We start from the raw sequence: 13,265 nt of genomic DNA on the forward strand, positions 1-13,265 counted from the left end.
TTATAACAGTTACTTATCTATTCCATTTATCTTGCTTTATGACACATCTATGTAGACAAGTCGGCCCCTGGTTAATGAAAAAAAAAAAATGTTCATTCACACAAAAAATTAGCATGGGAACCCCATCAAAACCAACCGAAATCACTTCCACAAAACTTCAGATATGATAAGAACATTAAATAATCTTTATGGCGTCAAAAGTGAACAACTATTCCCTGTGACGTCATATTCCAGGCACGACCTTCTGCACTTCACCCCCGCTGCCGAAATTGGCCAAGTGCGCCTCTTTAATAAAAATCTTTTGGCCATGCACAGCGCCCACCTGAACATGCGGACAAGAACACGTTGAACCCAAGCGAGTCGCCCGCCCCCTCCTTTCTCTCTCTCTCTCTCTCTCTCTCTCTCTCTCTCTCTCTCTCTCTCTCAGGAATACTTCTCTCCGTCTTTTTCCCACCCACGCATAAATTAACAAATGAACATATATTTTATACTGTCCATAAATTCCAATAAAATAATGTGGAAATCAATGTCGGTTTAACTCTCTCTCTCTCTCTCTCTCTCTCTCTCTCGAACTGAAAATATTTTATTCAAAGTATAAGTTTCGATGGGAAAAAAATTCTTCAGACCTCGTGAGAATCTCTCTCTCTCTCTCTCTCTCTCTCTCTCTCTCTCTCTCTCTCTCTCTCTGGAATGGAACTACCGCAGTGCAGAGTCATGAAACAAGAGACAACCTCCCCCAAATGTCTAGGAAAGGGGGAAAAGGGGGTTGGGGGGGGGGGGAGGAAGGGAGGGTCTGGAAGAAGGATGAATAGGGAGGGAGGGAAGGAGGGAGGGCTTCTTCCCTCCTTTTGGCTTCCATCCAATACGAAGATAAGAGACCTGAATGAACAATGGGGGCGGGACGGTAAAGTGGAGTTAGTATACTTTAAATTAAATAAGCTCCCAAACCATTAGAAGATGGATAAGTTAATCTGAATGAGTGATATAAACACGTATGAGAGTCTATATACATACATACATTCATACACACAAATATATTCTTTACCAGTGACGTTGTGTTAAATGAATAAAATTTGTACAATGATGTGGTGCTCAATGTATAAAAGCTGTACGATAAAAAAAATATAAAAGTCACATTTCAAATCCATGACAGTTATATTCCTCGCTGAGCTAAAACCGAAAGCCATAAAATTCGGCCTGGCAATGAGGTCATACAGGCTGCTGCTATCGAGGTCACCTCTTATCGGAAGGTCGCTCTCGCCGTATTCACAGTCAAACTCGACTCTTGGAGCGTGGATAGTGGAGAGATACCTGTGCAGAACACTGACAAAAGAATGTGTATGTGTTTGTCAGTATGGCGTTTTTACGTTGAAATGGAACAGTGAAATAATATTGATATGCCATGTAATGCTGTATGTGTATGTGTATATATATATATATATTTTTACTATATATATTATATTATATATATTTATATATATATTATATATATATATATATATATATAATATATATATATATATATATATATATATATAAATATATATATATATATATATATATATATATATATATTATATATTTTATATATATATATATATATATATATATATTATATATCCACACATACACACACACACACACACTTGTAAGTTTTCTGCACAGGTACACATCCACGCTTCAAGAGTTGAGATTTTTACTTGATATCGGCGAATCGGACCCCTTCCGATAAGAGGTGACCTCAATATCAGGCTGTATGATTTTTAGGTCAGCGTAGAATAACTGACATGGATTTAAAATGACTATTTTTTTTTTACAACCTTTATTCGTTTAGCCACATCACTGGTAGAGAGTTTTACTGCTAAATGAAAGCTTTTCTTTATCACGACTAAAGACCGCAGCACACTTCGTTAAACTCATTGCAAGAGATTGCACTGGATTGTTAACATTTATCTTTATATTGCAAGGAAAGTGAGTTTGCGGACGCATGTGTCGTTTGGCAAGGTGTTCTAATACACCGGCAGCTTAAACATCTGTTAAATGGTGAGTGGGCGAAGGATTATCTGTAACCATTCAGTGTGGGAGACTTTGACTAGGAATTTAAATTGACTGGTAGAGGATTTTCCTTGTTCGTACTTAAATCTTACTTACTGTAGTTACTGAAAGCAGTGGAGAGAGAGAGAGAGAGAGAGAGAGAGAGAGAGAGAGAGAGAGAGAGAGAGAGAGAGAGAGAGAGAGCGTTTAAAACCAATATGTGTTCATAACTACAGCACTCACAATAATCCTACGTAACATAAATTTATAAGATTGCACTTTTTTTTTATTGAGCGTGAGGATGTCGTGCAATTAGACCTTGAAACATTCATGCAAAGATGCAATGTATTACTTCCCTAATATAATACTTGTACCTTCTTTGATTTACTCATATTTCTATATATTTATTGCTTAATTTGTTAAGTTTGCTTTATGTCAGTATTTCCCATTACCTGCTGTTAATTCTCTCAAAGGAACACCTTATCATTTGGAAGGTTGAATATCTCGTTAATGGCCACTGGGCTAGTTCCAAATGTGCAGGATTCATCTTCTGAATAATAATAATAATTAATAATAATAATAATAATAGTTCACTGCAACACTAACTTATTAGTCACCGTCTGTCATTTCTACGAGAAAATAACATATACATCGAGTCCCGATACTTAATTATTGATTTTTTTTTTCCAGAACCACCCAATTACCACGTCTGTTAACCCTTAAAAGTCGAGGTAGATTAACACTTTCTTGAAATGACTAAGACCTCGATCCTGAAATTGATGCCCGTCTCGGAATCCAGAATTATACTTTACACTTAAGATGTTAGAATGTTGATGCTCTCATCTTAAGAGAGGTTCTGTCACAGTTAATTGATTACGTTAATCCATTTCTTTATGTTCTCACACCATTCCACGGAGGCTTCATTAGCTTATTCCATTTACAGCAGTAATAACGTTACTTAAATACTTCAAAAATTACAGAGAGAGAGAGAGAGAGAGAGAGAGAGAGAGAGAGAGAGAGAGAGAGAGAGAGAGAGAGAGCTGGCGACAAAGTGAGACCCACGGAATCACGTTTCACATCCGTTAAGACAGAGGAGGGGAATAAGGAACCATATTTAAGGGGGGGGGGGGTAGGGAGGTTAATGTGAAAGGCAGGGTGTCGGGTAATATTACTGAATGTATGAGAGAGAGAGAGAGAGAGAGAGAGAGAGAGAGAGAGAGAGAGAGAGAGAGAGAGAGAGAGAGAGAGGTGTGTTAATCAAATGGTTCACATGTTATTAACTAATTTGAAGAAGCTCTAATCCAACACATGCTACCCTCTCTCTCTCTCTCTCCTCTCTCTCTCTCTCTCTCTCTCTCTCTCTCTCTCTCTCCAACCCGGCGGCGAAGCACTACATTCTGTGAACGAACTCAGGTGTGTGTGTTTGTGTGGACAGACAAGGATAAGAGAAAAAGTCTGCTAACAATAAAACGGAGACAGATGACGAATAACTTTCGGGAGAATTAAAGAGTTGTCATGCAAGAAAATTAATAGAGATGTGTTAATGATCAAATGGATTTTTAAAATAAAAGATGCAAAATTGCAGTCACACAGTTCGATGGAGTGAGTACTTTTAAAAGGTCTGCTGAATGTGGAAGATAGAAGACATCCAGTATCTGCATAACACAAGAGTGGAAAGCGTTAATATAATTGAGAGACTTGTCTCTAGATAAGACGGAAAGTTAGAAGTTTAAAGAATGGGAAGACTCAGAAATTACCGAGACTGAAAAGTGACAAGAGGGTGTTGGTATGATTTAGGTGGTTGACTGGGGTTTGTAAGGTACGTCTGCGCGAGGGAAAGGCTCTCATAATGAATGGGTGACAGGGGACGACATAAGAATTACAGGGCATAACATTACCTAGTATGGCAGGTGAGGTTTATGGCAGGCGTCTCATTAGGAATGCAAGGTGACAGGACGATGAACAAGAGAAAGAACAGTGCGTGCTTCCTCAACAAGGAAGCGGGTTTGCTATGAAAGTCATGCAAGGAATTTCAAGGTAATGATAGACTTAGAGTTTTCATGTTGCAAACTTGGACATTGAAAAGTACACGAAGGACTGACCGACAGAAGGGCAACGAGAGGGGGTTTGAGAATGGCATAAGATACCCATTCCTTAATTCTAAATATATAATCCCTACAGCATGACAACTTCATAAAACAAAATGGAATTTTATAACCTATTTTATAACCTATCAAACTGCATTTCATCATCAATATTAGTCCAGAATTTCCCGTTCTACCTTAATGAAACTGGTCACGTTCCACCAAAATACCCAGTGAAACTGTTTGGTGGCATCAAGCCCCGAAAAGAATGACATTTTCCTGTCCGCAACGTCGACCTTGGTCCTCGTGAAGCAATCAGTTCGAGTGAGGTCAAATTTCCGAAAATTAACTATATGGAAATACTTCTTCTGTTGACCTAAACAGCGAATTATGTACTAAAACAAAGATGGCCTCAACGAGGTAAGGTTTATCAGAAACTCTGTCATTCTATCAAGTTTTACCCTTTTTCTGCTTATTCTAATTCCTCATTATTCCTAGTATATGAATCACCACGACACCTCACTTGAATTTCAGCTAAACAATTATTACCATTCCTAAAACATTCACGGAACAAAAACATTAACGGCTACGTTGATACTCGTAGATTAATTAATCTCTCTCTCTCTCTCTCTCTCTCTCTCTCTCTCTCTCTCTCTCTCTCTCTCTCTCTCTCTCTCTCCTAAAACATTCACGAAAAAAACATTAACGGCTACGTTGATACTCACAGATTAATCTCTCTCTCTCTCTCTCTCTCTCTCTCTCTCTCTCTCTCTCTAAATGCCTATCAGTTTGATCTAGCATATCACCATTGTCAAAATTAACAAGAGCCACATACTATGAAGAACATGATGATATTATCACCGCTTATTTTATCAAACCTGGGTACCCAGGGTGGACGTCATTGTTTGATTAGGAACCGGGTGGGCCATTGAAAAAAATCATTTAAATGGCCCACAAGTTTTGTGCGTACCCTGACCGCTACGGGACATCTTTTCATAGTTTTAAATTCCGAAAATGATCTAAATGCATTGTCAAACAATAAAACGTTGACATTAATTAACAGGTAAACCACAGGGACTGAAATGAACGTCAGCCAGATCTCCAGTCCGTGGTATTTACAGATTGTGTCAAAATAAAAATAAATAAAAATAAAGAGAATATCCATGGTATTTATAGTTTGTGTCAAAATAAAAAAATAAGAGTATCCATGTTATTTATAGCTTGCTTTAAAAAGAATATTCATGGTATTTGTAATTTATGTAAAAAAAATAATGATCCATGGTATTTATAGCTTGTGTAAAAAAAATAGCCATGGGATTTATAGCTTTCATAAAAAAATAATAAACTTGGTATTTATAGCTTGTCTAAAAAAATATCCATGGTATTTATAGCTTATGTAAAAAATAATATCCATGGTATTTAGAGCTTATGTAAAAAAAATAACATCCATGGTATCTATAACTGTGTAAAAAAATATCCATGGTATTTATAGCTTATGTAAAAAATAATATCCATGGTATTTAGAGCTTATGTAAAAAAAATAACATCCATGGTATCTATAACTGTGTAAAAAAATAATATCCATGGTATTTATAGCTTATGTAAAAAAATAATATCCCTGGTATTTATAGCTTGTGTAAAATAATAATATCCATTGTATTTATAGCTTGTGTAAAAAAATATCCATTGTATTTATAGCTTGTGTAAAAAAAATATCCATTGTATTTATAGGTTGTGTAAAAAAAATATCCATTATATTTATAGCTTGTGTCAAATGAAAGCATAACCAACAATGATTCATTAGTGTAACTTCATTACTACACAGATCACATATCGTCTTGGAAGGGGCCACAATTTCCTGTTCAACTTGTTCGTGTTGCCGAATGATTTGGTAGGGTCTGGTGAAAGGCCTAAAAGCCCTCTCTTTGTAAAACATCGAGAAAACAGTAGCTACAACATAAATTCAGTTTCCTTTCTTTTCTACGAATAAATTTCTCAACCCTGAACTTTCCTAGTAAGGTGTGTGTGTGTGTGTGTGTGTGTGTGTGTGTGTGTGTGTGTGTGTGTGTGTGTGTGTGTGTGTGTGTGTGTGTGTGTGTGTGTATATAGATATATATATATATAATATATCTATATATATATATATATATATATATATATATATATATATATATATATATATATATAGATATATTTGACGATAGATTAACACCATCTGCTTCATGGTTCCAAAAGATAATACCGTTGGCATTACTGACCTTCTCTCTCCCAATCTCTCTTTATTCGTACTTCTATCATCATCACACGAAACCGAATTCTACCTAACTGGTAGTTATTCTCGGACACAAGCAACATACAATGCAGGGGAAGAATATAAAATAAATGTCATCTCTCCCACCCGACAACAGGTCAAGATTATAATTACGAATTTGCGTTTTTTACCTTTCCTTGAAACTCATGTGCAACATATGTGAAAAATAAAAGGATATTCTCATTCCTGAAGCATTAGTTCTCTTCGGGAAATCCTACGGTCTACGTCTATTAATATTCCGTATAGGAGCCTTTGTGTCTACGCGGAATATTGGTTGGCCTATCAACACGGGAGGAGGCGGACTGTTGAAATGCTGAGAGAGCTTTGGGTATCATGTCCTTGAACGCTTGATGGATTTCCAGCTATGCCAGGGAGCAACATTTCCCTCTTGTGTCGGGGTTCCTTTTCATGGTTATAACAACCTCTCATGAAGAGCGAATTAAACATTTCAAATATTCGTCACTGGATCAAACGTTCTTCTCTTCTTTCTACCCGATGGATTGGTAATTTTCAAGGAAAAGAAAACTGTGACAAACTTACTGTGACAAACTTCCAAAAGGAAGACTTAAGAAAAACTGAAAACAAGGCCAGATTACACTGCTTAGAAACCCCAGAGCATCTGCAATAAAACAACAGCAAATCCCTACATGAAGGAAGCTATGAAAGAAGCCTATAACACTGAAATCAAAGACAAAAGCCTAAGCTAGATACAAATATCTATCAGAAAGAAAAGGGACACTAAAGCCTCCGTTGAGGAAGCAGATTCAGAAACCAGCAACTATGCTACAGTAGACATACCACAAGGACAAACACGTGGTCAGAGACCCTTTTCCGTGAATATATCAGAACAAGATACCCAACCAGGATGACACTAGGAGAGAAATCTCAGAAGAAATTAATACAAGCATTCAATACCCCGAGTCCCAAATTTCTTTAAGCTTCAATACCCGGGTCCCAAATTACTTTTAAGCTTCCATTCCCTCCCCAAGTCCCCAAATTACTGTAAGCTTTCAATACCCCAGTTCCCAAATTACTGTTTAAGCTTCAATTTTACCCCAGTTCCCTAAATTAACTGTAAGCTTCAATTACCCCAGTCCCAAATTACTGTACGCTTCAATACCCGATTCCAAATTACTGTAAGCTTCAATCATTCCAAATTACTGTAAGCTTCAATACCCGAGTTCCAAATTACTGTAAGCTTCAATTCCCCAGTCCCAAATTACTGTAAGCTTCAATACCAGAGTCCCAAATTACTGTAAGCTTCAATACCAGAGTCCCAAATTACTGTAAGCTTCAATACCCGAGTCCCAAATTACTGTAAGCTTCAATACCCGAGTCCCAAATTACTGTAAGCTTCAATTCCCGAGTCCCAAATTACTGTAAGCTTCAATACCAGAGTCCCAAATTACTGTAAGCTTCAATACCAGAGTCCCAAACTACTTTAAGCTTCAATACCAGAGTTCCAAATTACTGTAAGCTTCAATACCCTTTTCCCAAATTACTGTAAGCTTCAATACCAGAGTCCCAAATTACTGTAAGCTTCAATACCCGAGTCCCAAATTACAATATATTACTTTAAGCCTCTTATTCTTACGAATAACCATGGGGCTCATTTGCCAATGGTAACCAGTCCAAATGGTGATCAGACTAAATGTTGTCTAACGTCGAAGCTACCACGACCATCGATAGACATAACGAGAGAGAGAGAGAGAGAGAGAGAGAGTAACAATACAATCCTACTGATTTCTACATATTATGATCGGAAAATATACCCAACAAAACAAAAACAAAATCTCATTCAAAATCTCTGAAAAATATGCAAATTAATAATCAGATTATCAATTAATAATCTTTTCAATTTGTACTAATATAAGCTTATCAGAACATCTAATTTACTTGTGTCAGGTTTGTAAAACAGAGCTACGTACGAAATACTTAGTTTCGAATTATATGAGTGCACAATCGTTTAAATCTCGCATAAATATCATGTAAGGTAGAAAAATACCTTCTGAATAAAAACGTTATCATTATATATATATATATATATATATATATATATATATATATATATACTATATATATATATATATATATATATATATATATATATATATTATATAATTAATTAATAACCTGACTATACATTGTATGAAATACAATAACATTCAACAATGTTTAATTCACAATCATGAAAAAAGGATTCAAATTACAAAACCCATTACAAAATAGTCTGAAAAATTTAGAGAAAATGAACAAAAATTGTCCAAATTAGAAATGAGTTATGAATAAAAAAACAAAGACAGCAGTGCATACTCATCTCATGAGTGTATTAACTGAGCCAAATCTAAAAGGATACCCTAAACAATTAGCATTCTCTATGAAAACCCAATCATCAGGCATATTACTCACCTGTTTAGCACCATGAGTGCCGCGAGTGGCCTTGAGGTGAGCCAATTCACCTGAATAACAACAAAGTTGGGCCAAAATAATCTTGTTGAACAGTTGGACGGGGTGAGGTGGTGTCTGTGTGTGGTTTTTTTCTTTGATTTGTTTCTCTCCCCTGTTGAACAACTGACGCGACTATTATGGCAGTTGCCAGGGAACTTTTTCTTTTTATCTCGAACAATTACAGGTTGCGCAATCCTGACAGTTTACAACTTTTTTATTTCTCTCTCTCTCTCTCTCTCTCTTAGCTCATTCTCCTCCGCTGAACAACTCGGGCCACCTTGCAGACCTGACAGCTGACAGGACACGCCGTCAAGCCCTCAACGAAGATAGGATACAAGGATGACAGAGAGGCATTTGACAAAGTCCTCGGCGGAGACAGACAGGCAGGCTTGGTGTCTCAAAACCACCTACTCCAACACCCTCCTCCTCCTCCTCCTCCAGGTATTCTTTCAGCTGAGGATCAAAACAGCATCACCGAGACCACCACTTGTTCTCCTCCTCCTTCTCCTCCTCTCCTCCTCCTCCTCTCCCTCCTTCAGCGGGATCAACCTCGACGCCGAAGTCGCCCTCGAAAAAGGCCCTTTATGTCTGATCGGAGTCAACTCTCACTGCGAGGGGCTCCCACTTCTCCGACGCCGCCGAGGACAACTTAAGGCACTCGCAGGATAATCGTGGTGGTCCATGGTGGCACTCCCACCCCTAAAAAAAGCGTGTGTCAATAGGCACTCGACACGCACTCACTGCAAGCACGAGCGGCTCATCTCACACACAACCGAGGAGGTTGTTCCTCTTCCTAACCCCCTCCTCCTCCTTCTTCCTCTCGTTCCTCCTCCTCCTCCTCCTCCTCCACCTCCTCCTTCTCCGCTATAACCAGTCTTGGAGAAACCGAGTCTTGGCATAACGATCACGTTGCATGGCGTTGATAGTTTCCTTCGCTTTTTTTAATTTGGTCGGTGGTCAGGCTGCCGTGTTCTGCATCGCCTGTCTTCGCCGTTTTTTTTTTTTTTTTCTCTCAAACCACTGATACGATTTCGTTGCTGCTGTTGATGCTTCCTAAAACCATATATATATACAGATTAATTTACTCATAATTTATCTATTAGGGATTCACTTTTACACTTCACTTTATCGAGAAAGGTTTGTCCGTTTTAGGTATCAAGTTCAAACACAACATGTTTTAAATCAGTATCTTTCCACTCTTTCCACTTGGGTATCAAGTTTAAATACAGCATGTTTTAGCATTAATATCTCTCCACTTAGGTATTTAATTTAAACACAGCATGTTTTAAATGAATATCTTTCCACTTTCGTTATCTTTATGAGATATATACCCTCATGTGACGTTTACAAATTTGGAATGGCACGTACCTGAACGCAATACGTATGGGTACATGCCCAAACACTCCTAATTCATATATGTTTAATATATTCATATATGTTTAATATATATATATATATATATATATATATATATATATATATTATATATATATATATATATAATGTTACACAGGCATAAACACCTACGTAAGCACCAAACCACCACATACATCCACACATACCTTAGTGCCTATTCCCCTGCAAACACACAAACACAACAAGCACATAAACACATGCGCGCGCCCGCGCTCACGGAGCGCATAAACATCAAAACCTGCTGAAAGGAGGTAATCATAAAAAAAATAAAATAAAAAAAAAAGTTACGCGAAGTCTGAAAACCACACAGTGACAAAACCAGGTCGAAATCAATATCGGGGCAAGAAAACAAAGGACTCTGAGGTAGAGACGTCTCTCTCTCTCTCTCTCTCTCTCTCTCTCTCTCTCTCTCTCTATCTCTCTCTACACAACGAGCAGCACAGGTTCCAGGCGACTTCTAAAGTACTTGTGACGAACACAAGGACTTAAAACTCTTGTTGTTACCGATATTGGTTAAATTAACCCTTTTTATGTTATTGATAATCCGTCATAAATGTAACTTACAAATTAATATCACTAGTAATTCCATTATAGGTGGTTTGTTTATTATTATTATTATTTAATATTATTATTATTATTATTATTATTTATTATTATTATTATTATTACTTAAATTTAAACATAGTACGGCCAGGAAGGGCAAAAGTTAGCTAAAAAAATTTTAATATGCTGAACAATAAAACAAAAAGATTGTTGAAGAGGAATATATATATATATATATATATATATATATATATATATATATATATATATATATATATATATATATATATATATAGATATATATATATAGATATAAGGGCAACTAGATTGGCCATCAATACTAAAATAGTGATCATGGATATTACAATCCTTATATCTTACTTTTATATAAAATAATAATAATAATAATAATAATAATAATAATAATAATAATAATAATAATAATAATGAGGATAATTATGAAGAAAAATAAATAAGGATCAAAGTTTTAGGGATAAAGATAATCCACAATCGATTAATTATTCCATGTGAGGTTAAAAAAATTTTTAAAAGCATAAAATATATTAAAAAAATATGTCGACATTTTCTCATATATGTCTCGTTCTACGAAAACTAAAAATATCCAAACTTTCCCTCCCCCCCCTGTCTCTCACTCTCTCAACCTTCACGCCCCCACAGACCCCATTCCAATCACTCATGAAGAAGGAATTCATAGGGGCGTGGTTAGTTTGGATTCACGCTCTTGCTGAAGTGTAGTATGTATCCACAGTGAATAAAAAAAAAAAGTGTAGTATGTATCCACTGAATAAAAAAAAAAAGTGTAGTATGTATCCACAGTGAATAAAAAAAAGTGTAGTATGTATCCACAGTGAATAAAAAGTGTAGTATGTATCCATAGTGAATAAAAAGTGTAGTATGTATCCACAGTGAATTAAAAAAAGTGTAGTATGTATCCACAATGAATAAAAGTGTAGTATGTATCCACAGTGAATAAAAAAATAAAAATTAAAAATCGGCAAAAACACGATGGAAATGAAAAGATTATACGCAAATAAAATTGTACACGAAAATACATTTTTTATGAAAAAAAAATCTAAATATAGAATGGCGTTGGGGAAACCTTCAAAGGACAAATGATAAAATTACATTTTAAAGAAAGAACAAGTATATAAAACATTACCGCGCAAAATGCGAAAACGTAAAAAAAAATAATATACATTAAGTACCACACGGATATAAAGAGAAATAAATGCCGCAATTTATAATAAAAAAAAAAAAAAAAAAAAAAAAAAAAAAAAAAAACGAACAGAATTTCCCTCAGAGTCAACCACGGCGCTGTCTCCGAGGCGTCGGTCACACCCACTGTGTGTGTGTGTGTGTGTGTGTGGGGGTGGGGGGGGGGGGGGGGGGGGGGGGGAGACAGAGAAATGCAAAGTGACGACTTAAGCCTGAGCATTCGGCATTTGCGTCAACTACCTCCGTCATTAGCGTAACTACGAAGCATTTCCTAAAATGCCAGTTTAAAGCGACTTGCTCCCACGCATTTACACACAGACGTCTCGGTAGATGTGTCGCATTTTTAAAAAATCGCGATTAAACTGTTGGGTTATTTAAGTACTATTTGCCATTAGATTCTGTACAACTGCTATTAGTATCATTACTAATAATACTAATACTAATATGATGCTTTACAATAGATACTCCATGGTGGAATAAAATTGACTACTATTTTAGTTTTTCATTATTACTGTGAATGCTCTAAGTTTACTTTTTCATTATTACTGTGAATGCTCTAAGTTTAACTTTTTCTACCGTCAATTTTCGTAATTAGCCCTCTGGACCTGACTACTGTAACCATCCAAGGTCTCTAATTCAAATTCAAGTTATATAGTCTGTGCACTAACTATTATAAATCTCAATACATTTTTTTTCTCCAATGTTATTACCGTTATCACCAGCATTATGATTACTATCTTTTATACTACCTAAGCTATTGTGTGGATAGTGCCATTTATTCACTTTTTTTATCGTTTTGTTTCACGTGCCTAGATTGTGTATGTTACTGTTTGTTTATTGTATATTCCTTGTATATGGCCCTAGGCTGAAATAAAGGATATTATTATTATTATTATTATTATTATTATTATTATTATTATTATTATTTGCAATGTCATATAAAACCACTATTAATAATGATACAGCTGGCAGCTGTGCAGAGACTGCTTAGCAGACAATAATAATAATAATAATAATAATAATAATAATAATAATAATAATACCCCACACTATAAATACCACACAGTCGAATTGGAGGACTGTGATAGAGCAAAAAAAAATAATAATAATAATAATAATAATAATAATAATAATAATAATATCTTATTAAAAAGAATGGCAGAGTTAACTGAATTATTTTTAAGAAAGAATTG

The sequence above is a fragment of the Macrobrachium nipponense genome, chromosome 9 (assembly GCF_015104395.2).
Source record: "Macrobrachium nipponense isolate FS-2020 chromosome 9, ASM1510439v2, whole genome shotgun sequence".
NCBI classification, from domain to species: domain Eukaryota; kingdom Metazoa; phylum Arthropoda; class Malacostraca; order Decapoda; family Palaemonidae; genus Macrobrachium; species Macrobrachium nipponense.